At 47.6% G+C, this 27,819-nt stretch overlaps 1 protein-coding gene and 2 long non-coding RNA genes across 4 annotated transcripts in view; 1 reads left to right on the top strand and 2 right to left on the bottom strand.

The window, feature by feature from the left end:
* Positions 1-5,758, bottom strand: part of SCARA5 (scavenger receptor class A member 5) — a 95,433-nt gene extending 89,675 nt beyond the window's left edge. Inside the window, exon 1 of one of the 2 annotated variants that reach the window (XM_035110732.2) lies at positions 5,353-5,758. The gene's annotated coding sequence lies outside the window, so the exon portion shown is untranslated. Of the gene's footprint in view, positions 1-3,622; positions 3,788-5,352 lie in introns of those variants that run through there. The other variant, XM_060273202.1, reaches the window with a different exon arrangement.
* A 3,138-nt stretch (positions 5,759-8,896) lies between these two features.
* Positions 8,897-11,935, top strand: LOC118081758 (uncharacterized). The gene is made up of 3 exons (XR_004692123.2): positions 8,897-9,000; positions 9,922-10,050; positions 11,632-11,935. It is a non-coding gene; the product is annotated as an uncharacterized LOC118081758 (long non-coding RNA).
* A 6,955-nt stretch (positions 11,936-18,890) lies between these two features.
* On the bottom strand, positions 18,891-20,804 carry LOC118082965 (uncharacterized). The gene is made up of 3 exons (XR_004692324.2): positions 20,677-20,804; positions 19,926-20,039; positions 18,891-19,169 (listed from the first exon to the last, which is right to left on the bottom strand). It is a non-coding gene; the product is annotated as an uncharacterized LOC118082965 (long non-coding RNA).
* Positions 20,805-27,819: the final 7,015 nt, after the last annotated feature.

Genomic DNA, 27,819 nt, shown 5'->3' with positions numbered 1-27,819 from the left:
GCTTGTTTTCAGGACCCAAACCAATGGCTTCAAGTTACAAGAAAGGAGATTCCGACTAAGCGTCAGGAAGAACTTTCTGACAGTAAGAGTGTTTGACAGTTGAATGGTCTCCCTTAGGAGATTGTGGGCTCTCCTTCCTTGGAGGTTTTAAAGTAGAGGTTGGATGGCCATCGGTCATAGATGCTTTAATTGAGATTCCTGCATTAAAGTAAAAAAAATGGTCAAGGACCCCTCGAGTCCAGTCAGGTGGCTATGGAGTTTCAGCGCTCATCTCGCTTTCAGGCCGAGGGAGCCGGCGCTTGACCGCAGAGAGCTTTTCGGGTGATGTGGCCAGCAGGACTAAACTGCTTCTGGCGCAACAGAATAACATGACGGAAAACAGAGTGCACAGAAACGCCGTTTACCTTCCCGCCGGAGCGGTACCTATTTGTCTACTTGCACTGATGTGCTTTCGAACTGCAAGGTTGGCAGGAGCTGGGACAGAGCAATGGGAGCTCACCCCGTCACGGGGATTCGAACTGCTGACCTTCTGACCAGCAAGTCCAAGAGGCTCAGTGGTTTAGACCGCTGTGCCACCCGTGTCCGGCATTACAGGGGGTTGGTCTAGATGACCCTTGGAGTCTCTACCAGTTCTACAGTTCTATGATTAAACCACCCTGGGATTGAAGCGCAGGTTCTGTTATGCAGCTATGGGCCTCCCCATTGGTATGGGTTGCCTGGTGGCGCTGTGGTCTTAACCACTGAGCCTCTTGGGCTTGCCAATCAGAAGGTCGGCGGTTCGAATCCCCGTGACATGGTGAGCTCCCATTGCTAGGTCCCAGCTCCTGCCAACCTTGCAGTTCAAAAGCACATCAGTGCAAGTAGATAAATAGGTACCGCTCCAGCGGGAAGGTAAACGGTGTTTCTGTGCACTCTGGTTTCTGTCACAGTGTCCCGTTGTGCCAGAAGTGGTTTACTCATGCTGGCCACATGACCCAGAAAGCTGTCTGCGGACAAACACCAGCTCCCTCACCCTGAAAGTGAGATGAGTGCCGCAACCCCATAGCACCATCCAGGGGGGCTTTACCTTTACCTCAGCACTCAGAGCCCCATAGGGATGGGGGGGGGAGAGAAATTTCACTGTGAATTGACCTTATCCAAACATGCAGAAACAATTTACAAACTGAAAAACAAAGCAGCTTTCCCCCCAAAAAACCCCTGCAGTTCTCCAAATTTTGCAATGCCGTTCTCCAAGCAAAAACCCCAAAACCATGTACAGAAATACATTCATCAGGGGGAAGTTTGCAGGGAGAAAAATAACACACACAAATGAATTAGGAGAGACTGCTTGCATATACCTAGGTGTGCATTAGTCAAAACTGCACACAGAAATGTGAGCGTGAGGAGAAATCCAGACAAAAATGCTAATGAATTTCCATGACTACTTTTTTGATGCAGGCCTGTGGTGAACTGGAAATTGCTGAAATCGGGGGGGGGGGGGAATAGAAACTGGAATGAACCGACCTGCCTGTCTTTGAGGCTTGTTCGGCTGATGCCAGAAAGGGCTGGTCCCTGATCTGCCCCCAACTCAGCAAAAGGGCAGCTGCTTTGACAGAGGTAGGGCTGCCAAACCCAGACTCAAACCAGCTGGATAACAATTCTGGATGCCTCCCAACTAGGCCAGAGCCCAGACCCTCCTCTCTCATCTCAGGGGACAGGCCTGTTCTCTGGAAGGCCGGAAGAAGTGCGGTGATCGACAGAGCAAGGCACTTTTCAGAAAACAGTGGAACGGATCTTTGCCCCGGGAAGCTTACAGTCAACACTTTGACAGTGTCGTGTTAAGGGTGTGGGGTTTTTTTTTGGGGGGGGGGGAGGTGATATGGAGTAAGATGGCAGAATCTCTGAAGATCTGGAAGGGACCCAAGGGTCATCTAGTCCAACCCCCTGCAATGCAGGAATCATACCTGAAGATTCCCAGGCCAGATGCAGATAGGATGAAGGACAGCACGAGAGATAGCAGGACCAGCGAGGTTAGCTCTGTGGCAGAACATCTGTTCTGCCTACCCTCCAAGTGTTGCGATTTTCCAGCGACAGTCCCGGAATTAGAGAAGCTGTCCCAGTTTCTGATTCTATCCCGGAATCTCCGGCTTTTCCTTATTCCTCTCCTCCCCTTAAAGGTAAAGGGACCCCTGACTCTGGGGTTGCGGCGCTCATCTCGCGTTATTGGCCAAGGGAGCCGGCGTACAGCTTCCAGGTCATGTGGCCAGCATGACAAAGCCGCTTCTGGCAAACCAGAGCAGCGCACGGAAACGCCGTTTACCTTCCCACTGGAGTGGTACCTATTTATCTACTTGCACTTTGACGTGCTTTCGAGCTGCTAGGTTGGCAGGAGCAGGGACCGAGTAACAGGAGCTCACCCCGTTGCGGGGATTCGAACCACCAACCTTCTGATCGGCAAGCCCTAGGCTTTGTGGTTTAACCCACAGCGCTACCCGTGTCCCTCCCCCTCCCCTTATTCCTCCTTATTCTTCTGCTCTCTCTCTCTCCCCTCTTTCTCCCCCATCTCAATGTTCCTTTCATCCCTGGCTCCTTTCAACTTCAGCTAACACTCATGTTTGACAGGCTGTTGCTTTCTCGGCCCCCGGGAGATGAAAACACACACACCTCGCCCAGTGTGCCCCTCCTCTGATCAGCTTCCTTTCATCTGTCGTGCCAGCCAAAAAGAAGTTAAATGTACCTGGCACGGGGGGGGGGAGGAGGAGAGGGGGGGCAAAGGGGGCATGGGGGGTTATTTCTCCAACCTTTAGTGGAAAGCCAGGAAACATAAAACCATGGAACTGTAGATTGGAAGGGACACTCCAAATGCCATCTAGTCCAACCCCCACAATGCAGGAATCGCAGCTAAAGAATCCCAGCCGATGAAGGAGAGTCCACCACCTTTAGATGCTACCCTTTAAATTTCCAGCTGAAAGAAGAGACAGGGCAGCGACAGCTTCTCCCATCCATAGAATCCGAGAATGGTTCAGTTGGAAATGACCCTGAGGGTCATCTAGTCCAACCCCCAATATGGAGCTTGAATCCATGACCTCTTTCTCCCTCTCAAACTGGTTTTGGGTAGGAGGAAACCTGGCAGCCCTTCGTCGCCACCCAAATCACCCTTCCTGGGGTGCGCAGTCCTAGGAATGTAGGAAAGCGCCTTGTACAGAGTCAGGCCATTGGTCCAGCTAGAGCTCAGTAGTGGCTATACTGACCGGCAACAATGACTCTCAAGGGACATTCCCAGCCCTACACAAAGATACTGAGGGCTGGACCTGAACCCCAGAATGTCCGCATGAATGGATTTGCCAGGGAAACAGTGTGCCATGCTGAGAGAGTAAGAGCGCCCCGTCGAAAGTGGGGTTCAGATCCCATCTCCCTTTGACTAAGATGTCCCCGTGGGGTAGCTCAGTTTGTAGAGCATGAGACTTTCAATCTCCTGGTCGTGGGTTCAAGCCCTACGTTGGCGAGTTTCCTGCATTGCACGGGTTTGGACTAGATGACCCTTGGGGGTCCCTTTCAACTCCGCATTTCTATGATTCAATGAAATATATGCAGCAAATAAGGAGATCTGCCCTCAGCAGAAGCAAATCAGGCACCCACTGACCTCTGATCCCTCCTTGAATGCGAGCGGAGCTGATTTTGCAAAGATCTGTCTTGAGGAAGCGGGATTTGGCTTCCGAAAACTGCTTTCTTGTGTGTTTATAGTTGCAGGGGTGGAGCGGTACTTTTATGTTGCAGGCTTGCTTTTGTGACACGCTGCTTTAAGTGTGCGCTGTTGTTTTTAAAGGATTGCACATTATAGTGTGTGTGTCTCCATCGCTATAAATCGCTTCTTTTGGCTGTGTGCCAGGATTCATAAATCAGCGGGCGGAAAGAAGTTTTTCTCCCTCTCTCTCATCATGCTAGAACCCTCGGACAACCGGTGAAGCTGGACGCTGGAAGATCCAGGACAGAGAAAATAAATCCCTTCTTCACACAGCACATAGAGAGACTATGGAACTCCCAGCCACAAGAGACGGTGGTGGCCAGCAACTTGGATGGCTTTAAAGGAGGATGGGACAAATTCCCTTCTATCTCTACAGTTCTATGATTCCAACCCAGCCCCTTCCTCACCCACCTCCCAGGTACAGCTTCCAACAACAACAACAACTTAAAGTCCATCATGAGAAGCCACATCAAAAGTCGCATGAATGCAAATATTGGATACATCTCAACTTACTTTGGACCATCCTGCTTCTTCCATCACTCACCCACAGCTGCATATCTCAGCTGGGCTGATGCTGCTGTATCTCTGCAGCGATATTTCCCTATTTAATGGGAGGCTGCACTGAATTTTCACAGGATTCAATTTTGTCCCAGAAAAGGTGTTGTTTCAAGTGGTGCATGGGGGCAAAGACCAGCACTCTGCTAAATTGAGCAAGGGTGTGTGTGACAACCCTTTTGTTTGCAAAATCTCCACCTCTCTCTTACGGCACTTCACTTGCCAAGAGGTAGGTTGTCTCCTTAGAAGTGGCTTGTCCCACTCCAAAGAGGGGGGGGCATTTTTGCCCCTGAAAGATCATAAACATGAAGGGAGCCTGGAGGGGACAAGGTCAGGGTTTTCCATTCAAAATCCCATTCGAGTAAGTGTGAAGTTGATCAACATTGCTCCCATTTCACAGATAGGTAAGTGAGAATGAGTTAGAATCATAGAACTGTAGAGCTGGAAGGGACCCCGAGGGTCATCTAGTCCAACCCCCTGTAATGCAGGAATCTCAGCTGAAGGTTCCATGATGGATGGCCACCCAGCTTCTGCTTAAAAGCCTCCAATGGAGTCCGTTCCACTGTCGAACAGTTCTTGTCATCAGAAAGTTATTCCTGCTGTTTAGTCGGAATCTCCTTCCTTGTAACTTGAAGCCATCGGTTCGAGTCCTGCCACCCAGAGCAGAAGAAAACCAGCTCGCTCCATCTTCCATGTGGCAGCCCTTCAGATATCGAAGACGGCTCTCATATCACCTCTCTGTTGCCTCTTTTCCAGGCTAAACATCCCCAGTTCCTTCAACCGCTCCTCATAAGGCTTGGCTTCCAAACCATTGATCATCTCGGTTGCCCTCCCCTGCACACTTTCCAGCTTGGCAATCTCCTTCTCGAACTGAGGTGTCCAGAACTGGACACAAAACACTATTCTGTCCGCCAAGGCTATTCTAAAAGTCAGTGGCAGAGATTTATTCGGACGTCGCAGGGTCTCCCAAGTACCAGCAGAAAGGTCCTCGCCTCCTCCACCCCCGTCCCGCTGGAGAACTGTGTCTCCTGCTTAGCTTTTGAAACAATCAAGGGGTAAGTTAAGTTACTCACCTGACGGCCAGGGTTCTTGGTAGCCTTGGAGACTTCAGCCCCTCCTAATCCCTACCATGCAAGGGAAGGTAGAGGAAAATCTCAAAATGCCAGTTAGCTCCTTCCAATACAGAAGAAAAGGAAGAGCCCTCTAGACATGGGTAGTCATCCCTTCCATGGGCAACATGGGGTCTTGGGTGTGTGTGGGGGGGCTTCTCCTGATGTTCCTCTCCTTCAGATTGCCAGCTGTGGCTGTCTCAAAACTCTGCAGCCGAAACTCTTTTCTCCAGGCAAAGTGAAGGAGCCGGGCAGCTTTCCAGCTAGCCTTCGCCACTCCTGGGGAAGCCGAGGGGCGTGGGAAGGGGGCAGGCATAGAAAGGGGAGAGTGAAGAAGCAGCAGCTCCAAGGGCTGAGTTATTGTCGTTGTTGCTCTGAAAAAAAAGAAGGTTCCAGTTGCTGAGAGTCTCTTAAAAGTTTCTTGGAAGAAGTGGACCATGCAGAGAGGGGCAGGTATGGAGAGATGCGCCCTCTGGTGGCTCAACTCTCGCAAGGCAGTCTGGCAACACATCTCTTTTGCAGCGGGGATAAAATAAAACACTCTTCGTGGCAGTTTCGTGGTTCTTGCGGAGGCCGTTAGCACTTAATGGGGCGTGTATTCTGTATTCTGAGAAATGTGGGAAATAGAACGCAGAGAGCAGGGTCTTCCCAATGGGTTGTTACTTATCCCAGCAAGTCCATATTGTTGAATCCCATTGCAGAATCCAGCGTAGGAAGGCATCAACATTTATCAGGACATTGGCATTGAGTTCCATGTATTTGGAGCGGAAGGCAAACGTCAAGGACCCCAGGAAAGAACACAATGGGCCATCAGGCGCCAGCGATCCGAAAGTGGCATAGTTAAACTGTGGAACTCACTGCCACAGGAGCCAGCGATGGCCACCAACCTAGATGGTTTTAAAGAGGACCGGACTATTTCAAGGAGGAGCAGGGTAACGAAGGCTACTAGCCATGATGGCTGTGGTCTCCCTTCACAGTAAAAGGTAAAGGTAAAGGGACCCCTGACTATTAGGTCCAGTTGTGACCGACTCTGGGGTTGCGCGCTCATCTCACATTATTGGCCGAGGGAGCCGGCGTACAGCTTCCAGGTCATGTGACCAGCATGACAGAGCCGCTTTTGGCAAACCAGAGCAGCACATGGAAACGCCGTTTACCTTCCCGCTGTAGCGGTTCCTATTTATCTACTTGCATTTTGAGGTGCTTTCGAACTGCTAGGTGGGCAGGAGCTGGGACCAAGCAATGGGAGCTCACCCCGTTGCAGGGATTCGAACCGCCGACCTTCTGATCAGCAAGCCCTAGGCTCAGTGGTTTAAACAGAGGCAGCAATGCTTCTGAATCCTGGTTGCTGGAAATCACGCAGGAGGGGAGAGGGCTCTTGTGCTTGAATCCTGCTTCAATCCTGCATAATGGGCACCTAAAGGTAAAGCTTAGTTTTGTTTTTTGTTTTTGATGTTTTTTGATGTAAAAACAAAACAAAACACCAAGATCATGGCCCCTGGTCCCATCACCTCCTGGCAAATAGAAGGGGAAGAAATGGAAGCAGTGAGAGATTTTACTTTCTTGGGCTCCTTGATCACTGCAGATGGTGACAGCAGTCACGAAATTAAAAGACGCCTGCTTCTTGGGAGAAAAGCAATGACAAACCTAGACAGCATCTTAAAATGCAGAGACATCACCTTGCCGACAAAGGTCCGTATAGTTAAACTATGGTTTTCCCAGTAGTGATGTATGGAAGTGAGAGCTGGACCATAAAGAAGGCTGATTGCCGAAGAATTGATGCTTTTGAATTATGGTGCTGGAGGAGACTCTTGAGAGTCCCATGGACTGCAAGAAGATCAAACCTATCCATTCTTAAGGAAATTAGCCCTGAGTGCTCACTGGAAGGACAGATCGTGAAGCTGAGGCTCCAATACTTTGGCCACCTCATGAGAAGAGAAGAATCCTTGGAAAAGACCCTGATGTTGGGAAAGATGGAGGGCACAAGGAGAAGGGGACAACAGAGGACGAGGTGGTTGGACAGTGTTCTCGAAGCTACGAACATGAGTTTGACCAAACTGCGGGAGGCAGTGGAAGACAGGAGTGCCTGGCGTGCTTTGGTCCATGGGGTCATGAAGAGTCGGACACGACTAAACAACTAAACAACAACAAAAGGTAAAGCTAAAGGTAAACGGTGTTTCCGTGTGCTCTGGTTTCCATCACGGTGTTCCATTGCGCCAGAAGCGGTTTAGTCCTGCTGGCCACAAGACCTGGAAAACAGTATGTGGACCAACGCCAGCTCCCTCAGCCTGAAAGCAAGATGAGCGCCGCAACCCCATAGTTGCCTTTACATTGACTGGGAACAGCTCCCCTAGATCTTAGGAAGAGGGAGAAAACTTTCCCCCATGATCTGCTGACAGGGGTCCTTTACCTTTTTCCACGTAATGGGCACCTGTTTTGCCACTATGAGAACAGGATGCCAGACTAGGTGGCCTAATCCAGCAGGCTGTTCTAATGACAGCCTCTTTCTTTTAGAGCCCTTGAAATTCCCCACCCTGTTTGTGGGCACATACTTTTTTTTTCCATTGCAGGGACTTCCCACTCTGTGGAATGAAAACACCTACAGTCATATGACGGACAGCAATCCTATGACTGCACACAGGGAATGAATCTCCAACCGATTCAGTCAATGAGTTCCATCAGCAGAAGCCATTGCAATGGAAGTGTGATAAGGAAAGAGGAGACAGGAGGAGCCCATAATAATAATGACACAGCCTTGGTCTTTTTCTAGTCCTTGGCACATGCCCCTCAGGGCTTGCCACATCCACCTTGCAAACGATGGTTGGCATCCCGCAAGATTTCAACAGGCCTCCAGCCACCCATAAGTAGAGGGTTAGCAAGACACAAACAAAAAGACTGACTTTCTGAGTTGTTGAACAGTGGAATGGAGCCCTTCAGAAGGTGCTGGATTCTCCATTGCAGGAAGATTTTAAGCAGAGGTTCGATGGGCGCCTTCAGACATGCTATAGCTGTGATGCCTGCATCGCAGGGGGATAGACTTGATGATCCTTGGGGTCCCTTCTGTGAACCTATGATTCTGTGGTCTTTGGCTGGTCCTTGGCACATGCCCCTCGGGGCTTGCCACAACCATCTTGCAAACGACGGTTGGCAAACACACATAGAAACACACATGGGACTAACATCAAATCCCTCACATCTGATTCTGAGAACTGGAGTTCCAAAGACCCCAGCAGTGGAGGGAAGACATAGCCTTGGTAGCCACTAGACCTGATATCCCTCTCCTACAAGAAATAAAATATTTGTAATCTCAATGCATTCTCAAGGGCGCTATTTTTAAAAAACTCCATTTCCCTCTCTTTGCTAGTCAGTGACGCAAGCCTGGTGTGTGGTCATTATGTCAAAGGTGGTTTTGCACATATCCTGTAAAAGACATTTGGTTTCCCGCAAGGTTTCATCAGTCCTCCATCCACCTATAAGTAGGGGGACCTCTCCTTCCCCAGTCAACTGCTCTTCCACTTGGCTTCAGGCATCTCCAGGATTCCCACCAACCTCCAGCCATGAAGATCTTCTGCCTCCTCTCTCTTGCCGTCCTCTTCTTGATGCTGCTGGCTCCAGGTATGGCCATCTTCTCAGATGCTTCTTCTTCTCTGAGATCCACAGCTCTCCGCTTTATTCCTTTTAAGCCTGCCTCTGAACACCACTAGCTGTTAGTCCCAAAGAGGTGGGATCTTGCCCCTATGTCCTCCTGGAGAGTTTCCCAAATGGGGCATCTGGTTGGACACTGCAGGAAAAGAGCAATGGGCTTCCTTTGGCCTGATCCAGAAATCAGGCTCAGAAATCAGGCTCCTCTAATGCTCTTTTTAATATGCCTTCTACACCAGACACGTCCAACAGGTAGATCGTGATCTACTGGTAGATCACTGGAAGTCTGTGGTAATTCACTGGTAAATCACTAGCTCTGCTCAAAGAAGCTCAACAACTTTGACTCCCCTAAAAAAGCTCAACAACTTTGACCTGAACCCCTAAAAACGGGCTTTCCTCCCTAAAAAAGCTCAACAACCTGAACCCCCCAAAATGGGGTAGATCACTGCCTCTTTTTAACTCTGTGAGTAGATCGCAGTCTTTTGGGAGTTGGCCACCCCTGTTCTACACCAATCCTAAGGCATGGAAAGGAATGCAAAGAAGCAACTTTTTAAAACCCATGTTTCAGTAAATGCAAATGTTCCTGTGAATTCAGCTTTGCAGTGAGTAAAAGAACAGGCCAGTTTCCTGGGTAAGGGGGCTTCTCTCTCCAAGGTTACCAGTGGCCCCCAGGGAAGAAGGGCAGCCTTCCCTACTGCCTTGGCTTAGACCTATTGCTGAAGGTGCGGGGGGGGGGGGGGAGTGGAGGGACTGATTCTCCACCCCAGCCCCTTTCCCTGCATTCATCCTGCAGCAGCCTCCCCCAACCTGGCACCCTCCGTATGTTTCAAGGGCCATCAGGGCCACCAGGGAAGGGGGGTGGAAGGCTTCAGTTGGTTCTTTCTCCTCCTCCAGATTTCACTGAAGCCCAACACAGTGACCAGACATGTCGTGTTAATAGGGGGATATGCAGGGCTCACGGCTGCCGCATAACCGAATACCCAAAAGGACGTTGCTCGGGAAGGAGACGTTGCTGCGTTAAACGTGAGTTATATGCTGAAGGGTATCTGTGCCTGAAGGGACCCAGGTGGCGCTGTGGTTAAACCACTGAGCCTAGGGCTTGCTGATCAGAAGGTCAGCGGTTCGAATCCCTGTGACGGGGTGAGCTCCCGTTGCTTGGTCCCAGCTCCTGCCAACCTAGCAGTTCGAAAGCACATCAAAATGCAAGTAGATAAATAGGGACCGCTCCGGCGGGAAGGTAAACGGTGTTTCCATGCGCTGCTCTGGTTTGCCAGAAGCGGCTTTGTCATGCTGGCCACATGACCTGGAAGCTATATGCTGGCTCCCTCGGCCAATAATGCGAGATGAGCGCGCAACCCCAGAGTCGGTCACGACTGGACCTAATGGTCAGGGGTCCCTTTACCTTTACCTATCTGTGCCTGAAGGTCAGAATCCAAGAATCATAGAGACCTAGAGTTGGAAGGCACCCCAAGGGTCATCTAGTCCACCCCCTGCAACACAGGAAATGCAGCTAAAGCATCCCTGTCAGATTTCCACCCAACCTCTGTATAAAAAACCTCCAAGGAAGGAGAGCCCACCACCTCCCGAGAGAGTCCATTCCACTGTCAAACAGTCAAAAGTTCTTCCCAAGGTTTAATCTATGGTGGGCAAACACATCCCCAAAGACGTGGGACTTATGACTCTGTTTCTTCCCCCTCCCCACTGCTCTCTGTGGGGGGAGCGGTATTCGTCAGGACTGCAGAGTGTGGGCAGGCAGTTGAAAACCATGTCATGTCCCCATGGAAATTCCCCCATGGCCACAACTTCTCTGAAAGGGTTGTCTATTGCACCCAAAAGAAAATATCATCATCATCATCATCAACAACAACAACAACTTATTTGCCACCCATCTGACTGGGTTGCCCCAGCAACTCTGAGCAACTCCCCCCCCCCAAAAAAAAATAAGAACACCACACCACATACTGAAAGCTTCCCTGATCAGGGCTGCCTTCAGATGTCTTTTAAAAATCACATAGCTTTTTATCTGTTTGAGATCTGATAGGAGGGGGTGCCACCACCAAGAAGGCCCTCTGCCTGGTTCCCTGTAGCTTCACTTTTAGCTATTAGGGAACCGTCAGAAGGCCCTTGGTACTGGACCTCAGTGTCTGGGCAGAATGATGGGGGTAGAGACGCTCCTTCAGGTATACTGGACCGAGGCCATTTAGGGCTTTAAAGGTCAGCACCAACACTTGGAATTGTGCTCGGAAACGTACTGGGAGCCAATGTAGGTTTTTCAGGACCAGCATTATATGGTCTCGGCAGCCGCTTCCAGTCTAGCTGCCGCATTCTGGCTTAGTTGTAGTTTCTGGGTCACCTTCAAAGGTAGAGTGCAATGCAGTAGTCCAAGCGGGAGATAACCAGGGCATGGACCACCCTGGAGATACAGTCTGTGGGGAAGGAGGGTGTCAAAAAAGCATTGGGTATTGCAGTCCAGAAGGTCTGAAGGGCACCTGGTTGGAGATGGCTGAAAATCCTAACCCTTTGCACTTCTGGCTATTGGACCTCCCACAGCAGCCACAGACCTGTTTTCTGCTCCATCTGTATTAATAGATTTCTTCTCCACAGTTGGAACTCTCACGGACAAATAGAGCAACGTCTCTGACGAAGGAGCATCTTCCCCCCGCCCTCTGTGGAAACCCCTGTGCTGCCTCGACTGCATCACCCAGCTCATCTCGTGAAGAAAATGCTTTGCCTCGCGCCACTTCATGCCCATTTACTCTTGAGTAAGCCCTTCTGTGCTCAGTGGGACTGACTCCTTCCTAACTGGGCTTAGGGCTGGAGCCTAGATTTGGTTTGCTTGCTCAAATGCTTTCGTTTTGCCTTTTAATAAATGCAAGCATTGAAAGTGCCTGTTACCGTTGCATGGTGTGAAGGGGGGGAACTGTTGGGGGCTGTTTTTTGGGGGGGGGTCATCATAGAATTGGAAGGTACCATAAGGGTCATCTAGTCCAACCCCCTACAATGCAGGAATCTTTTTGCCCAATGAAGTGGCCAGGGGCGTACCCAGGATCAAAACTAGGGGGGGGCAAGGGGTGGGGCCAAGACACGGGAGGGGAGGGGGCCACAAAATGGGAATGTGGGCGGGGCTACAGAGCACAGGTGGAGCACGCAGCCATGGGCGAGAGCAGTGCTGCCGGCGGGGCTGGTGGGCAGAGGCGGAGGCAGAGCACAGCCCCGCGGAGCGCGAGTTCGGCGTTCCCGCCCTCCCCACTGCGCCCTCCAGCTTCCTGTTGTGCTCTCTGGTTACCCGCCACGCTTGGCCTTTCCGGAGGGCGCAACGGGAAGCTGAAGCGAGGGCGCGGAGCGGAGCGGTGCGGCGGGCGGGAATGCCGAACTCGTTCCCCACGGGCTGTGCTCCATCTCCGCCTCTGCCCACTAGCCCCGCCGGCAGCGCTGCGCTCGCCCACGGCTGCGCCGGCCCTGCTTCTAGGGGGCGGCTGCCCCCCCCTGCCCCACGTTGGGTACGCCCATGCGTGCGGCTCAAACTCTGTGATTAAAAGTCTCATGCACTACTGACTGAGTTATCTCACAGAACTTTAGACTCCTCTAGTTTAGCCCTATGTGATTCAGGTATCACAGCTAAAAGATCCATGGCAGGGGGCCATCCAACCATGTTCTTTCATTCATTCATATATATAACATCTACATTAATTTTCCAATTTATATTTGAAAGTATTTATTTAAATAATCTTAAATCGATGACTTCCCTTCCTTCCCTTCATATCCTTCTGTGGTTCAGTTTGCATACCGTACATCTCTGCATATTTTACATAATCCAAACCATTCAGTATTCCAACATTGCATCCCTCAAACTTATTTATGCTATTGAATTTACCTTAATGCTACCAGCGTTTTCACCCATATATTCAATAAACGTTGTCCAGTCTTCTTTCAACCCTTGTTCTTCTCGTTCTCTTAATGTATATGTTAAGTCTGCAAACTGTACATATTCCATTAGTTTAAGTTGCCATTCTTCTTTGGGTGCTTTCCATTTTTGGGCTAACAAAACATGGGCCGCAGTTGTTGTTGTTGTTGTTTAGTCATTTAGTCGTGTCTGACTCTTCGTGACCCCATGGACCAGAGCACGCCAGGCACTCCTGTCTTCCACTGCCTCCCGCAGTTTGGTCAAACTCATGTTCGTAGCTTCGAGAACACTGTCCAACCATCTTGTCCTCTGACGTCCCCTTCTCCTAGTGCCCTCAATCTTGCCCAACATCAGGGTCTTTTCCAAGGATTCTTCTCTTCTCATGAGGTGGCCAAAGTATTGGAGCCCCATCTTCACGATCTGTCCTTCCAGAGAGCACTCAGGGCTGATTTCCTTAAGAATGGAAAGATTTGATCTTCTTGCAGTCCATGGGACTCTCAAGAGTCTCCTCCAGCACCATAATTCAAAAGCATCAATTCTTCGGCGATCAGCCTTCTTTATGGTCCAGCTCTCACTTCCATACATCACTACTGGAAAAACCATAGCTTTAACTATACGGACCCATAGCTTTAACTATACGGGCCCCAGTTGTGGCATACAGAAATAACCTTTCTATGACACCTGGGAATTTCCATCTGAATTATCCCCAACAAAAAGGACTCTGGGCTTTTTTTTTGGTTTGTTTGTTTTTGGTAAGATACTTTTAAACATTTTTTTTTCTATTCAAATTTTTTATTTCCCCTTCCACAGCCAACTCAAAAAAGAGCAGGCACAGTACGGCTACCCCAGGAGCTGGTCTCCTACCTCTGCAGTGCAGGTCTGCCCCGACAAGCCCAAACTTCATTAGTAAGTGGTCAGTACATAGAATCATAGAGTTGGAAAGGACCACAAGGGCCATCCAGTCCAACCCCCTGCCAAGCAGGAAACACCATCAAAGCATTCTTGACATATGCCTGTCAAGCCTCTGCTTAAAGATCTCCAAAGAAGGAGACTCCACCACACTCCTTGGTAGCAAATTCCACTGCCGAACAGCTCTTACTGTCACGAAGTTCTTCCTAATGTTTAGGTGGAATCTAGTATCCACATACACACTCCATTCGAAGACCACCTCCATCCCCACTCGGTTGGTGCCGCACTGAGCAATCAGGTCAACAAAGCTTGCTCAAATCGGGGTCCCCACCCAGGTCTCCCGTTCTACATGCCAGGTCGGTCTGCTCACTCACAACTAGGTCAGGGGTGAGCAAGGTTTTATTAGGGACCAGCCTAGCATTCAACGGGGGGGGGGGGGGTCAGCACCTGACTTTTGGGTACAGCAGGTAGCCCCCTGCCCCAGCCACACCAAAGCAAGAAGGTGGGTCAGGACACAATCATCTGTGGCTCGCTTCCCCTCCTTCACACACACACACTAAAACAAAACATTCAAAGAAAACACAAGAAACATACAAAAAACATATTACAAACACTACATTGTTGTTGTTTAGTCATTTAGTCGTGTCCGACTCTTCGTGACCCCATGGACCAGAGCACGCCAGGCACTCCAAACACTACATTAAGAAATATAAAAAACATTCTTCTATCATAAAATCTATCATTGCCAACTTCCTCCACTCCTTTCTAACTGCGTTTCAATATCTTCCTTCCTTAGTACTTTCCATATCTCGATTCCAATCTTTTTAATACTTCTCTAAACATATTATTACTCTTATTAACTTGGCAATATAATAAATCTCTTCTTACTATCTTAAAACCCAATTCTATTCTAATTAAATCGCTTCCCCTCCTTTAGCCATGCTTGTCCCCAGTCACCAGAATGGCCAGTTCGAGTGCTCTCCTCTCCTCTCTCTCTTCCCTAATCCATTCATCCCAGGATCTGTCTACTGAATCCCCCAAATCCACCCCAAAGCTCTTGCCTAGGATGGACACACTACCCCCCCTTTCCTCAACCTGGGGAAGGGGGCAGATTGCACCCAATATAGACTCTCATCCTGGTCCAAAGGCTCTTCCTTTCAGCTCTGTTATGTACTGAGCTGAATCCTAGAACAATAGGATTCAGAATCAGCGGGAGCTACCCAATCCAACTCCAGGTGGAAGTGAATCCGCAACCTGATTGGCCTGCTGGAGCAGCCAATCAGGCGGCTGGCAGAAGTGAATCTGCTACCTGATTGGCCTGTAGGAGCAGCCAATCAGGCTGCAGGCAGAAGTCAATCCACAATATAATTGGCCCACAGGTGTAGCCCTGAAGTAGCCAATCACGCAAGGCCCATTGTGTAAATAATGTATATAAGCAGATGGTTTTGGGAAAAGAGCCATTCGTCTTCTCTTCTTCTCCTTGATGACTATGAGCTGAATAAAGAGCATGAAATTCACTCTCGACTCCGAGTATATTTCAAGCTCCCAGAGCCGAATCAACTCAGCAAATTGGCAGCAATCTCAGCAACAAGCAGACATAGCCCTGCACAGAATCGAGAGCCTGAACGTTACGACCAAAAATGCACTTGGCGGAGAGAGAGAAAAATCAAGGGAGTTGTGCCCTCGCTTTCATGCCAGTGCTAAAGGACTACCCCGAAGGGAGATAACCTTTGGGGTCACGCCATAGGCGGTCACCCATTTATTTGTTTGTTTGTTTATTCCTTCGTTGGTTGCATTTCTATCCCTCTTTTTTCTCCAAAGAGCTCAAGGCAGTGTACATGGTTCTCCCCCCCTCGCCATCTAATCCTCACACCTGTCAAACTGGGCAAAATGCTCAGATCTAGGCCAAACACCTGTTGGAAATGCGGGTAGGCAGAAGGCACATTGATCCAGATGTGGTGGAACTGTAAAAAGATCAGAGAATTTTGGGAGATGATCTACAACGAACTTTTTTAAAAAATAAAAGAAGAAGAAGAAGTCTAAATGCTCTTTCCATAAGGAATAATGAGTAATGAAGTCTGGACGAAATTCAGGAGAATTTTCATGTATGCTACAGTAGCAGCCAGAATTTTAATCGCAATAGGTTGGAAAGGAGAAGCTACCCCATTCAAAACAAATAGCGAGACTATGCAGAACCGGATTATCAGCAAGGTTCCGAGATGTTACCGATGAAAAATTCAATAGAGAGTGGTGTGGAGGAGTGATTTGCTAATTGTATTATTGAGCCAAATCGGATCCTATAAGTTTGCATTGCCTGCATTGTATAATTCTGACTGTGTGGCTTAGCCCCATATTCCTGGGATGCTTTTTCCCCTAAAATGTTTTTCAGTGCCTCTGTGTCTCTGCACCAAAGTGTGTCAAAGTGCAAAGCAAAAAGGAACAGGATGCCCAGCTCAAGGCTGGATGAGCTGGCCCTGTCTGGAACACAGAAGGGCTTATCAGTTGCTATGCCTGATGCGTAGTCTTACTCAAGGCTGTTGGAAGTGCTAGTTTGACGCGTAAACTGAAGGCTAAAGGCTTTGTTGAGCCAGCATGTGTTTAGAGTCTACACCCAGGGATATGAATTCGGCAGTAATTGACAATACGCATAGACGATGTGAAGGAGGGGGGAAGATGCGCAAATCACCACTGTCCCCTATAGTCCTGTTTATGTTACCCCTGCCTAAGCCAGCATGTGTTTACGCACAGGACGTGTACTGTTGACCCCCTTGCGTGCATGAACCCCTTGCGTGCACACATTTACAGGGAGGGGAAAAGAGCCCAAAAGAAGGGTATAAGAGAGCTTTGCAATTTGTGTTTCTTTACTCTTGTCGTGGAACTAGCCACCTTGAGTCTCTTATTAATAAGAAATTAAATTCTTTCTCTGGAACTCAACCCCGGTGTCGTTTTGACTATCTTTGTCCTGCCTGGGGCAACTTAAAGGACCCTTAGTAGCTGATACGGCTGCAGTGGGATGTATATAGAGTTTATTTAAAAGAATATTGCAGAAATATAAATCCTTTGGCAGGTCTGGATTTCTGCATGTAATAGGAGAATCTTATAAAATTAATGTAATTGAAATAACCTAGAGGAGACAAAGTTTAGTGTGCAGAAAAAGAAGGCAACTTGGGAACCACAATGGGGGAACTGGAGGTCATGTTGAATCCAACTACAAATTGTTACATACAACAAGCATCAATTATGGAATGAATGAATGTTTGTTTTTATTTTTGTTTTCTTTGGATTATTTATGTTACACTGTTTTTAACACACACACACACACACACACACACACACACACACACACACTGCAGTTGCTGGTCTTTTGCAATCTCCACAGAGATGGGCCCCATGAGATGTCTTCAGCATCCTTTCCCAAGAGCCTGAAGGGCAAACCCAGCAGGCATAGTTGGGAACCTGTGGCCACAGGGCTAAGTCCCATTTCACCACCTGGTCTTGCTTCAAGTGAACGAACAAGCCTTGCTCCATCGGATGCCCACAAGCAGCAAAGTTGGGCAAAAAAACTGCCAGATTCAGCCCCGTGAACTTGGGAATGAACCCAGAACAGAAGGGGATATCGGGGGACAGTGGGTGGGATTGGGGAGCAGCAGTGCCAAAGATGTCCCTTTTGGTGCAAACAGATTGAGGGATGAAGCTGGAGAAAAGGGGCAAATAACACATGCGAGGATTCCTTGAAAATATTGTTACACAGCGCCCAAATTGCTGAGCATGGAGAAAACCCAGGCGTTTCAGTGTTTGCCCAGAGTTCGATTTCCTTGGAATAAAGGTCAGTGGTGGCTGTGCTGTCTTTTGGATATCTGGTGCTATTTACACATAGAGACAGGATGAGCATAAAATGCAAGGCTTCAAAGCATTAACACCCCCCCCCCCCGCCCCAGCTTTGGATTCCATACACAGCAAGCCCATCTCTGTGCCTCTAGCGTCCAACCTGCTTCCAGCAAAACTCTCAAACTAGCTCAGGACCTCTTTACCTCCAATGAGGAAAAGGGCAAATAACATGTCTGAGGATTCCTTGAAAATGGAATCTGTGAGGTGAGTGGGGCTGAGAGACTTCAGAGAAGTGAGACTAGCCAAAGGTCACCCAGCAGCTGCATGCGGAGGAGAAGGGAAGCGAACCTGGTTCACCAGATTAGGAGTCCACCGCTCTTAACTACTACACCATGCTGGCTCTCAACCTCATGCTGGCTGAAGGGTTGTCTAGAAATCTAATTGACATAACAACAACAACAACAACAACAACAATGTTTTCCTGCTTATCAGCCAGGGGATGAGGATGGTTGAATGACTCACCTATTAACCTGTAGGATCTCTCTAATTTCAGCTCCTCCCACCTGCCTTATTCTTTTGAGATGCTGATAAGGACACTCCAGTGACCAGCGAAGGTCCTACTCTAGTTTCTAACCCTCCATGGATTGAGGACCCCAAGAATAGGAAGGAATGAAGGCAACTCCCTGGTCCACAACAAGATGAGTAAGTTTTTTGCCTAAGCCTCCAGGTGTCAACACCCTACAGGTTACTGATGCGAAGCAGGAGACCAAGTCGCTTGCAAGCAAGAGGAGAGGAGAGGGGGAATCAGGATTTCTATATGTTGGAAGCCACCCAGAATGCCTAGAGCAACACAGTCCATGATGAAGGAACAGGACACCCCTATTTTCATGGCAGAAATGTTGCAGGCTATGTCCTCTGACTTTTCCAGCTCTGCTCAGTTCCTGTTTGTGAAACATCCTTCTCTGTGCAGCTGCCCAAGGAAGCAGGACAGTTGGGGGGGGGACCCAGAGAAAGGGGCAGGAGGAGGGGCAGGGGAGACCCCTGGGAGAGGTGCCTGCCTGCAATTTGAGAAATGCCCTTGTGCAAAGCCAAGGCTTGAAAAGCAACCACAAAATCTGGATGGCACCACAGACTGACAGAGAGAGGGAAAGGGTCTTTGAGTCTGTCCAAAAAAATCCCCTCAACCCATCACACGTTTTCACAACATGAAGCAACACAAAGGTTTCCAATGCTTGCATTTATTAAAAAGAAGAAGCTAAAGCATTTTGCAGGCAAACCAAATCCAAGCTCCAATCCTGAGCCCACTTACTAAGGAGTCAAACAGGCAGACAGGATGGCTCCCTCTTGACTCCTTCGCAGAATCGCCTTCAGCAGCATCAAGCAAAGCGGTTTCTTCCCCAGCAGAGATGGGGTGCAGTCGAGGCAGCTGCGCATCAGAGGAGAGCAGGGTGGTCTTTCTTTCACCAGAGGTTTTGCACAGGAGATCTGCAGAGAAACACGCCTGTGAGAGGAGGAGAAACTGTTAATGTGGGTGTTCGTGGTGGTTCTGAAAACCCAAAGCAGTGACTCCAACTGGGAGGCAGAAGAGCTCAAATTGCACACAGAGGGTCTGTTTTGCAGAGGGTTGGACTAGAGGACCCCATAGGTCCCTCCCAATGGTACATTTTTATTCTATGATTGTAGGAGAGACCTCTGGGCATTTCTTGTATGCACTTGGGGGAACCTGAGAGGGACTTTACTACCACACATACATTTTTTCTAATGTGGTTCATTTTCCTCATTCCTATTTTTGCAAACAGCAACCCCAGGAGAAGACGCATTTGAGAAGATCTTTGTTTGTGCATTGGTGTGCGTGCATCTAACTCTTTCCCTTCCAACTCTACAATTCTGTGATTCTACTTTCACAGGGACGTTCCACATAGGTTGCCTTTGCTATTTGAGGAGGGTCAGCGACTGAGCCCCCACCCTCTCATGCCAGGAGGAGCTGTTCTTTGAGCCAATTGGAGGCATTCCTTCCCAGGCTAAGGGGAGTTGTGGCTGAGGGGCCAGAGAGCATTCATGGGGGCAGCAAGGGGAGAGGAAAGGGTCTTCAACCCCCTGTGCACAGGCTAAGATTGTTCCCCCTCACAGTGGCTGTAAAGGGAACGAGAGAGGGGTGGGCTGGGGGGGGGGGAACAGAGTGATGAGTCTCATGCATTGGGATCATGAGACACTATTGACTAATTTTCAAGGAAAACTAACATTTGATTTAACTCACCTTAACGGCGGCAACAGGCTTGGTAACCACACCTAAAAAGTTGCCTTTGGGGTGGATAGCACCTTGCTTGCATTCTCCCACCTTGCCGTTGACATCTCCGACGACAAGCTTGGGCTGGAGGAGGAGGAGGAAGAAGAAGACTTTGAAGGCTTTGTCTCTCAGGACTGACCTTCTCCACCTTCCACAACTTCTTCCACAATGGCCCTGTTGGCCTGGACACCTGGAGGGCACCAGGTTGGGGAAAGGTGGTGCAGGAAGAATGCAGGGCTGGAGCAGAGAGTCAGTCCATTTTCCTGCTGCCTATCTGCAACTTCAGGACAGGGTCTGAGCCAAGGTGGTAAGGAAGGCTGCGTCAGAGTCACTGGCTTCCCTGGGCAGCCACTGGCAAACTGGGAGAGAGAAGCCCCCTTGCCCAGGAAACTGGAACGTTTTCATACCCACCCCAAATCTGAGTGCACTGAAGCACATATTTACAGATTTGAAAGCAAGAGCTTTCGTGGATTATATAAATGAGGTAATAAGAAGAGCCAGACTGATGGATCTGGCCAAAGGGGGCCTATCCAGACCAGCATCCTCTTCTCACAGTGTCCAACCAGAAGCCCCATTGGGGAAACTCTCCAGGAGGACAGAGGGGCAAGATCCCACCTCTTTGGGAGTCACAGCAAGTGGTGTTCAGAGGCAGGTTTAACATGAATAAAGCGGAGAGCTGTGCAGCTGCTCAGAGAAGAAGCCTCTGAGAAGATGGCCTTACCTGGAGCCAGCAGCATCAAGAAGAGGACGGCAACAGAGAGGAGGCACAAGATCTTCATGGCTGGAGGTTGGTGGGAATCCTGGAGGTACCAGAAGCCAAGTGGAAGAGCAGTTGACTGGCGCAGGAGAGGTCCCTCTACTTATAGGTGGCTGGAGGACTGATGAAATATTGTGGGATGCCAACCGTTGTTTGCAGGATGGATGTGGCAATCCCTGAGGGGCACGTGCCAAGGACCAGCCAAAGACCACAGAATCGTAGGTGCATAGAATTGACACCAAGGATCATCAAGTCCATCCCCCTGCAATGCAGGTATCACAGCTATAGAATTCCTGACAGGCGCCCATCCAACATCTGCTTAAATTCTTCCTGCAAAGGAGAATCAGGCACCTTCTGAAGAGCCCCGTTCCACTGTTGAGCAACTCAGAAAGTGAATCTGTGGGTTTGTGTCTTGCTCTCTGCTCACAGTGGCATGGCATCTTTTGGTGTCCCTGGGGGGGGGCACTTTGCCGCTAGCCCAACCCTTCCCACTAGCCCAACTCAATAACCACCTTCACAGGGACGTTCCACACAGGTTGCCTTTTCTATTTGAGGAGGGTCAGCGACTGAGCCCCCACCCTCTCATGCCAGGAAGAGCTGTTCTTTGAGCCAATTGGAGGCATTCCTTCCCAGGCTAAGGGGAGTTGTGGCTGAGGGGCCAGAGAGCTTTCATGGGGGCAGCAACGGGGGAGGAAAGGGTCTTCAACCCCCTGTGCACTCTCGCTAATATTGTTCCCCCTCACAGTGGCTGTAAAGGGAAAGAGAGAGAGGTGGGCTAGGGGGGGAAACAGAGTGATGAGTCTCATGCATTTGGTTTCCCCGTTCCCTCTGGCAGGAGCTCCAATGGCTGTTGACAGCAGCATCTCTTCCTCTAAGAACTTGGAACAAAGGGGAGCCACCACCGTTCAGATCCTCAAGCTCGCCTTGACTTCAGCTCTCGTCCGATGGCCGTTTCCATCCATATCCATATCGAGAATGGAATTGCTGCATCTCACCCTGAACTCGAGGGCAAAACATCCCTTGACGGGAATGGCTCCAGAGAAACCCTCGGCCCTGGGAGCGTTTTGTCAGATAGTGACACTCTGCCCTCCATAATGCCAAGGCTACCAAGCAGCGGGAAAAGTTGGGCAGATGAGGGGGGGGGGAGGTGGAAGAGATGCAGGGATTTCCTAATGGGATGTAAGGTGGACTCATAGAGGAGTGCAATGGAGACGTCACAGGAAGCTGAGTGCCGGGAGATTCGGGAGACATAAAAACTAAGGGCTTCTTCATGCAGTTTGTAGTGAAACGATGGAACTCCCTCGCCCAGGAGGCAGGGAGGACCACTGACTCAGATGGCTTGAAATGCAGACCAATGGCTTCTAGCCATGAGGGAGATGCTCTGCCTTCGCAGTGAGGGGCCACGATGCTTCTTAATGGCAGTTCCTTTACCTTTACTTGCTTTGGTACGCATCAATTGATTGAACTGCCTTGCAGGATTCATGGAGGGAGAACACTTGGAAGAACAGCTGTGTTCCAAATCTGGCATAGTTGCAGAAAGTATTGAATAATGATTATAAGATATTTGCGGGAATTCTGGCCAACAGATTGAAATCAGTATTAAAGGACATTATACATGAGGATCAGGCGGGATTCCTCCCAGATAGATATATCAAAACCAATATGAGAATTCCACTATTGACAGATCTAGAACGATATTTGTAATGGTAAGTAAATAAAGAGATAAAAAGTGAGGAAAATAAAAGAAATAAGTCCAATAATATCAAACCTGTGAGAAACATCAATCAGAAAAACCAGGTATAATGGAAAGGGTTGGAAGTATCGATTGTTTTTGAAATTAGAACACATTTTTAGACTTTATTTGGTTATGTATAACTTTAGATCTGTTTTGAGTTAAAATTTAATCATATATGAAGTATAAGGACATTATTTTGTATCTTGTATCTTATATTTTATTTTTGAAGATCTGATGTATTTTTTAATATTTTGCAATAAAGGTATATATATAACAAACAAACAAAAACAAAACCATTATGAGAATTGTTATTGACCTAATAGAGTGTTTAGATCTTAAACCAAGCAAAAAAGCAGGATTTATACTGGTGGATGCTGAAAAAGCATTCGACAACCTCTCAAGATGCTTCCTAAAGAAAATATTAGAACTGTCAGCACTGGGGGCGGATTATTGCAGAGGAATAAATGCAATATATATGAGAAGCAAATTGCTAACATAATTATAAATGGGGATAGAACAGATTGGTTTCAGGTTAAAAGAGCAACTAGAAAGGGATGCCCGCTCTCGCTGCTGCTGTTTATATTGCCATTGGAAATATTATTAAATGAAATAAGAGAAGATGAAGAAATTACAGGAATAACATTAGGAAGTGAAAGATTTAAAGTAAGAGCCTTCGCTGATGATATATTAATAACAACAGAAAATCCAGAATTAAGTATTAACAGAGCTTTAGAAATAATAAAGGAATTTGGCGTAGTATCAGGATTTAAATTAAATAAAGAAAAAACGAATTTATTAGTAAAAAAAAATATGCAAGAAAAAGAACAAAAGAAATTAGAAGAAGAGGTGGGATTAAAAATTGTAAATAAGGCCAAATATTTAGGTAGAGATATTACTATGAAAAATATTAATTTATTCAAAAATAATTATGAGAAAATTTGGAAGGATGTAAAATAGGATTTAGAAAGATGGGGTAAAATTACAATTGTCAATGTCTGGGAGAGTCTTGATAATTAAATTGAATGTGCTACCAAAAATGCTGTATCTTTTCCAAACAATACCAATTATAAAAAAAGAAATTTGCTTTGAAGATTGGAGGAAGGACATCACAAAAATCATTTGGCAAGGAAACCACCCCCCCCCCGGATAAAATCTAAATTGTTAACAGAAAAAAAGATAGAGGAGGCTATTCATTACCCAATTTGAAATTATATTATGAGGCAGAATGTTTGATTTGGATAAGGGATTGGGCAAAATTGGGAATAAATAAAATGTTGGATTTGGAAAGCCTTAATTGCAGCTTCGGATGGCACGCGTACTTAAATTATGAAAAAGCAAAAATAAATAAGGAATTTACAAATCACATTTTAATAGGGGCGCTGTACAAAGTATGGAACAAATATAAAAGGTACGTGGAGCCTCTAACACCATGGTGGATTTCACCAATAGAAGCACATGCCGTCAAGAAATTAAATACAAGAAAGAATTGGCCCACATATAGACAATTGATAGTAGAACATCAAGGAAATTATAAATTAAAGGATTATGAGGAATTAAAAGACTATGGAATAGATAATTGGCAGCATAGGCAGCTCATTAGTATTTTTAATGTAGATAAAAAGAAAGGCTTTTCAAAATAAAATTCTAAATTTGACAAAGAGGTGATCCAAAATAAAAAGAAATTATTATCTAAAACATATAACCTATTATTAGATTGGGATTTGATGGAGGAAGGGACAAAGGAGGTAATGGTAAAGTGGTCTAAAGATCTCGTCCGTACAATCTACATGGAGCAATGGGACAAATTATGGGGAGAAGATATAAAATTTACAACCTCTAATAATATAAAGGAGAATTTTCTAAAAATGTACTACAGATGGTACCTAACACCTGTGAAATTGGCTAAGATATATAAATTAAAAACCAACCTCTGCTGGAGGTGTAATAAAGAACCAGGAACATTTCTACCCATGTGGTGGACATGTGAAGAAATTTCAAAATTTTGGATAGTTTTACATGAGGAAATCACGAAAATGTTGAAAAAAAATCAATAATAAAAAATGCAGAGATGTACCTGTTAGGTTTGATAAATGAAGAAATACCAAAAGAAAATAAAAAAGTTTTTTTATATGCCAGCACAGCAGCAAAGATAGTAATTGCAACCAATTGGAAAACATCAAAGGTGCCAACAAAGGAGGATTGGATTTCTAAATTTAGTGAATATTTGTTAATGGCAAAGTTAACAGCAGCAGTAAGAGAAGTCGGAAAAGCAACGGGGGGAAGTCGAGGGGGGGGAGAATAGGGAAAGGGGAAAGGGTGACGGGAAATTGAGATGGGGAAAATGATGCAATGAATTGAAATGGATTTTTCTTTTTCTGTTATCTTTGTTATTCTTTCTTTTTATTGTTGGAGATATTGCAGAAATGGAATTGCAATGAATGTATTGATGGTATAAATTACGATAAAAGTTATTATATATATAAAAAGAAAAAAGAAAAGAAAGTATGTGCAGCTGAGGTACAAAAGTTTTTTGGGGAAATAGTCCAGCCCTGATGTAGCTGTTCTCATGCAGTCTGTGCCCAAGAACCAGGTAATCTCCCAACCACACACCTGCTTGGGGGCCCAAACTAGGATTGCCTTTGGCCTCACCCAGCTGCAGGGCTCTTCTCAGGCTCAATCCTGCATGTCCATATCTTATGGAAGCATTTCCACTTGGGATTGCTCACCACCCTCTCCAACTCAACAGGTTGTCCCCAACTTCACCAACTGAGTTCTGCTGCATCCTCTCCTTTCCCTAGGCACCACCCAAAGCTGATCTGGAGGCTTGTATCCCACATTGCCCAATACTTTGGAATAGATTTTGAGGATGCAATGGGTCTGCATGGGAGAAGAGCAGGGGTTCCTATACACAATTGGATATCTGTGGCCTTGGATACATCATTCCAGCACCAAACGATTCTGTTGGCCTTCCATGCTCTTGATCATTCTCCAGATCCATCTTTCGAAGGGAAGGGTAGGCTTAAACTTCTCTTTTTATGGACAATCTTTGAGCATTGTCCTGCTCTCTCTCTCTCTCTCTCTCTCTCTCTCTCTCTCTCTCTCTCTCTCTGTGTGTGTGTGTGTGTGCGCGCACGTGTGTTTGTGTTGTGCTGCTTTTATGGTATTTGTGTTGCTTGCTTGATGCTTCGTTTTAATATTTCTGGCTGACACTGGTTTAAACCTCTGTGCATGGCTGTGAATATATGGGGGGAACTACAAAAAGTGGGGACCCAAAATTGAGGGCAAGGCTTTTATATTTAAATTTGGAGAAGGGGGAGAAGTATCATTGCCCGTCGTGAGCTGTTGACCTGTAACATTTAGAAGGCAGTTGGTGGTCTTTTGCAATCTCCACAGAGATGGGCCCCATGAGATGTCTTCAGCATCCTTTCCCAAGAGCCTGAAGTTCAAACCCAGCAGTCAAGGTGGGGAAACTGTGGCCACAGGGCTAAGTCCCATTTCCCCACCTGGTCTTGCTTCAAGTGAACGGACAAGCGTTGCTCCATCGGATGCAGCAAACTTGGGTAAAGCAACTGCCAGATTCAGCACAGTGAACTTGGGAATGAGCCCAGATCAGAAGGGGATATTGGGTGGGGGGTGGGGGGGAATGGGGAGTAGCAATGACAAAGACACCCTTTGACATGCAACAAGATTGAGGGACGAAGCTGGAGAAAAGGGGCAAATAACACATGTGAGGATTCCTTGAAAATATTGTTACACAGCAGCCCAATCTCTGAGAGGTGAGAAAATCGAAGGGTTTCCTTGCTTGCCCAGATTTCAGTTTCCATGGAATGAAGGTCAGCAGAGGCTGTGCTGTCTTTAGGATATCTCCTAAAGTCTCCCATCCTGTATTTGTGCCTTTCATTCCCCCCCCCCAAGTGTAGTACTTTACATTTCTCCCTGTTAAAATTCATCCTGTTTGCTTTGGCCCAGTTGTCTAATCTGTTAAAGTCATTTTGAAGTGTGATCCTGTCCTCTGGGGTATTAGCCAATCCTCCCAATTTGGTGTCATCTGCAAACTTGCTCAGGATGCCCTCAAGCCCATCATCCAAGTCATTGATAAAGATGTTGAATAAGACTGGGCCCGAGACAGAATCCTGTGGCACCCCACTAGTCACTACTCTCCAGGATGAGGAGGAGCCATTGATGAGCACCCTTTGGGTTCGGTCAGCCAGCCAGTTACAAATCCAGTTACAAATCCAGCCAGTTACAAAGGCCTTATTGGCCTGCAGGAGCAGCCAATCAGGCTGCTGGCAGAAGTCAATCCGCAACCTGATTGACCCACAGGTGCAGCCCTGAAGTAGCCAATCACGCAAGGCCCATTGTGTAAATAATGTACATAAGCAGACGTTTAGGGGGAAAGAGCCATTCTTCTCTTCTTCTCCTTTGCTACTACGTACAAGCTGAATAAAGAGCATGAACTTCACTCTCGACTCTGAGTATATTACACCCCCAGGTTGCTGTAGTGCAGCTGGATGCCAACTCGCTTGCAAGCAGGAGGAGAGATGCCATCACTAGAATAGCTTGAGCCAGGCTAGTGATGTTGTTGGGTCTGTTCCCAGGAGAAAGGAAGTCCTTATCTCCCTATGCTCACATGATGTTTTTCACTGTACTCTGTACACTTTCTCTTTCGGCTGTGCAAGATGCTGGACGCTGTGCTGCACCCCTCTCTCTATAATAAAATAGTTAGACACTACTTATTGATTCCTGTGTGTTGTTCTTCAAGCTGAAGGCAATCGCTGCACTCCCGGACTCACTGTAGCCGGGTGTGCTCTGCCTTCTGTTAGCCGGCTACGGAATGCAAACAGAATGAGCAGGAGGTTCCCCAGATCCAGCAGGGCTGGCTGACCACATGGTATGTGAAGCAGAACACATGGCCTTCTAAGGAAGACCTTCAGCGAGGCCATAGAGGCACAAGATGCCAACCTCAGGCTGAGGATTGCTGGGGAATTGGAATGGGAATTGGGGAGAGCTCCTAGCATCTCCACTTGCCCCCACATCGCAATGCTCCTCGCCAGCCTGCTTAAGGATATTGTAGTCATGAAGGGATCTCAAACATCTATGGAGTCAACGTATGGGTCTCTCTGTATGGCTGCCCCATTGACTCCTTCCCAGAATCACGTTCCACAGCATCAAGCAGGGATCAATAGTTTAAGGCTATTGTGAAGCTCTTTAAGTCTATGATTCTGTGGTCTTTGGCTGGTCCTTGGCACATGCCCCTCAGGGCTTGCCACATCCATCTTGCAAATGACAGTTGGTATCCCAGAAGATTTCAACAGGCCTCCAAGCACCTATAAGTAGAGGTACCTCTCCTTCCCCAGTCAACTGCTCTTCCA

Source organism: Zootoca vivipara, chromosome 3, assembly GCF_963506605.1.
Source record: "Zootoca vivipara chromosome 3, rZooViv1.1, whole genome shotgun sequence".
NCBI lineage: Eukaryota > Metazoa > Chordata > Lepidosauria > Squamata > Lacertidae > Zootoca > Zootoca vivipara.
This window is presented reverse-complemented; position numbering and strand designations above follow the sequence as displayed.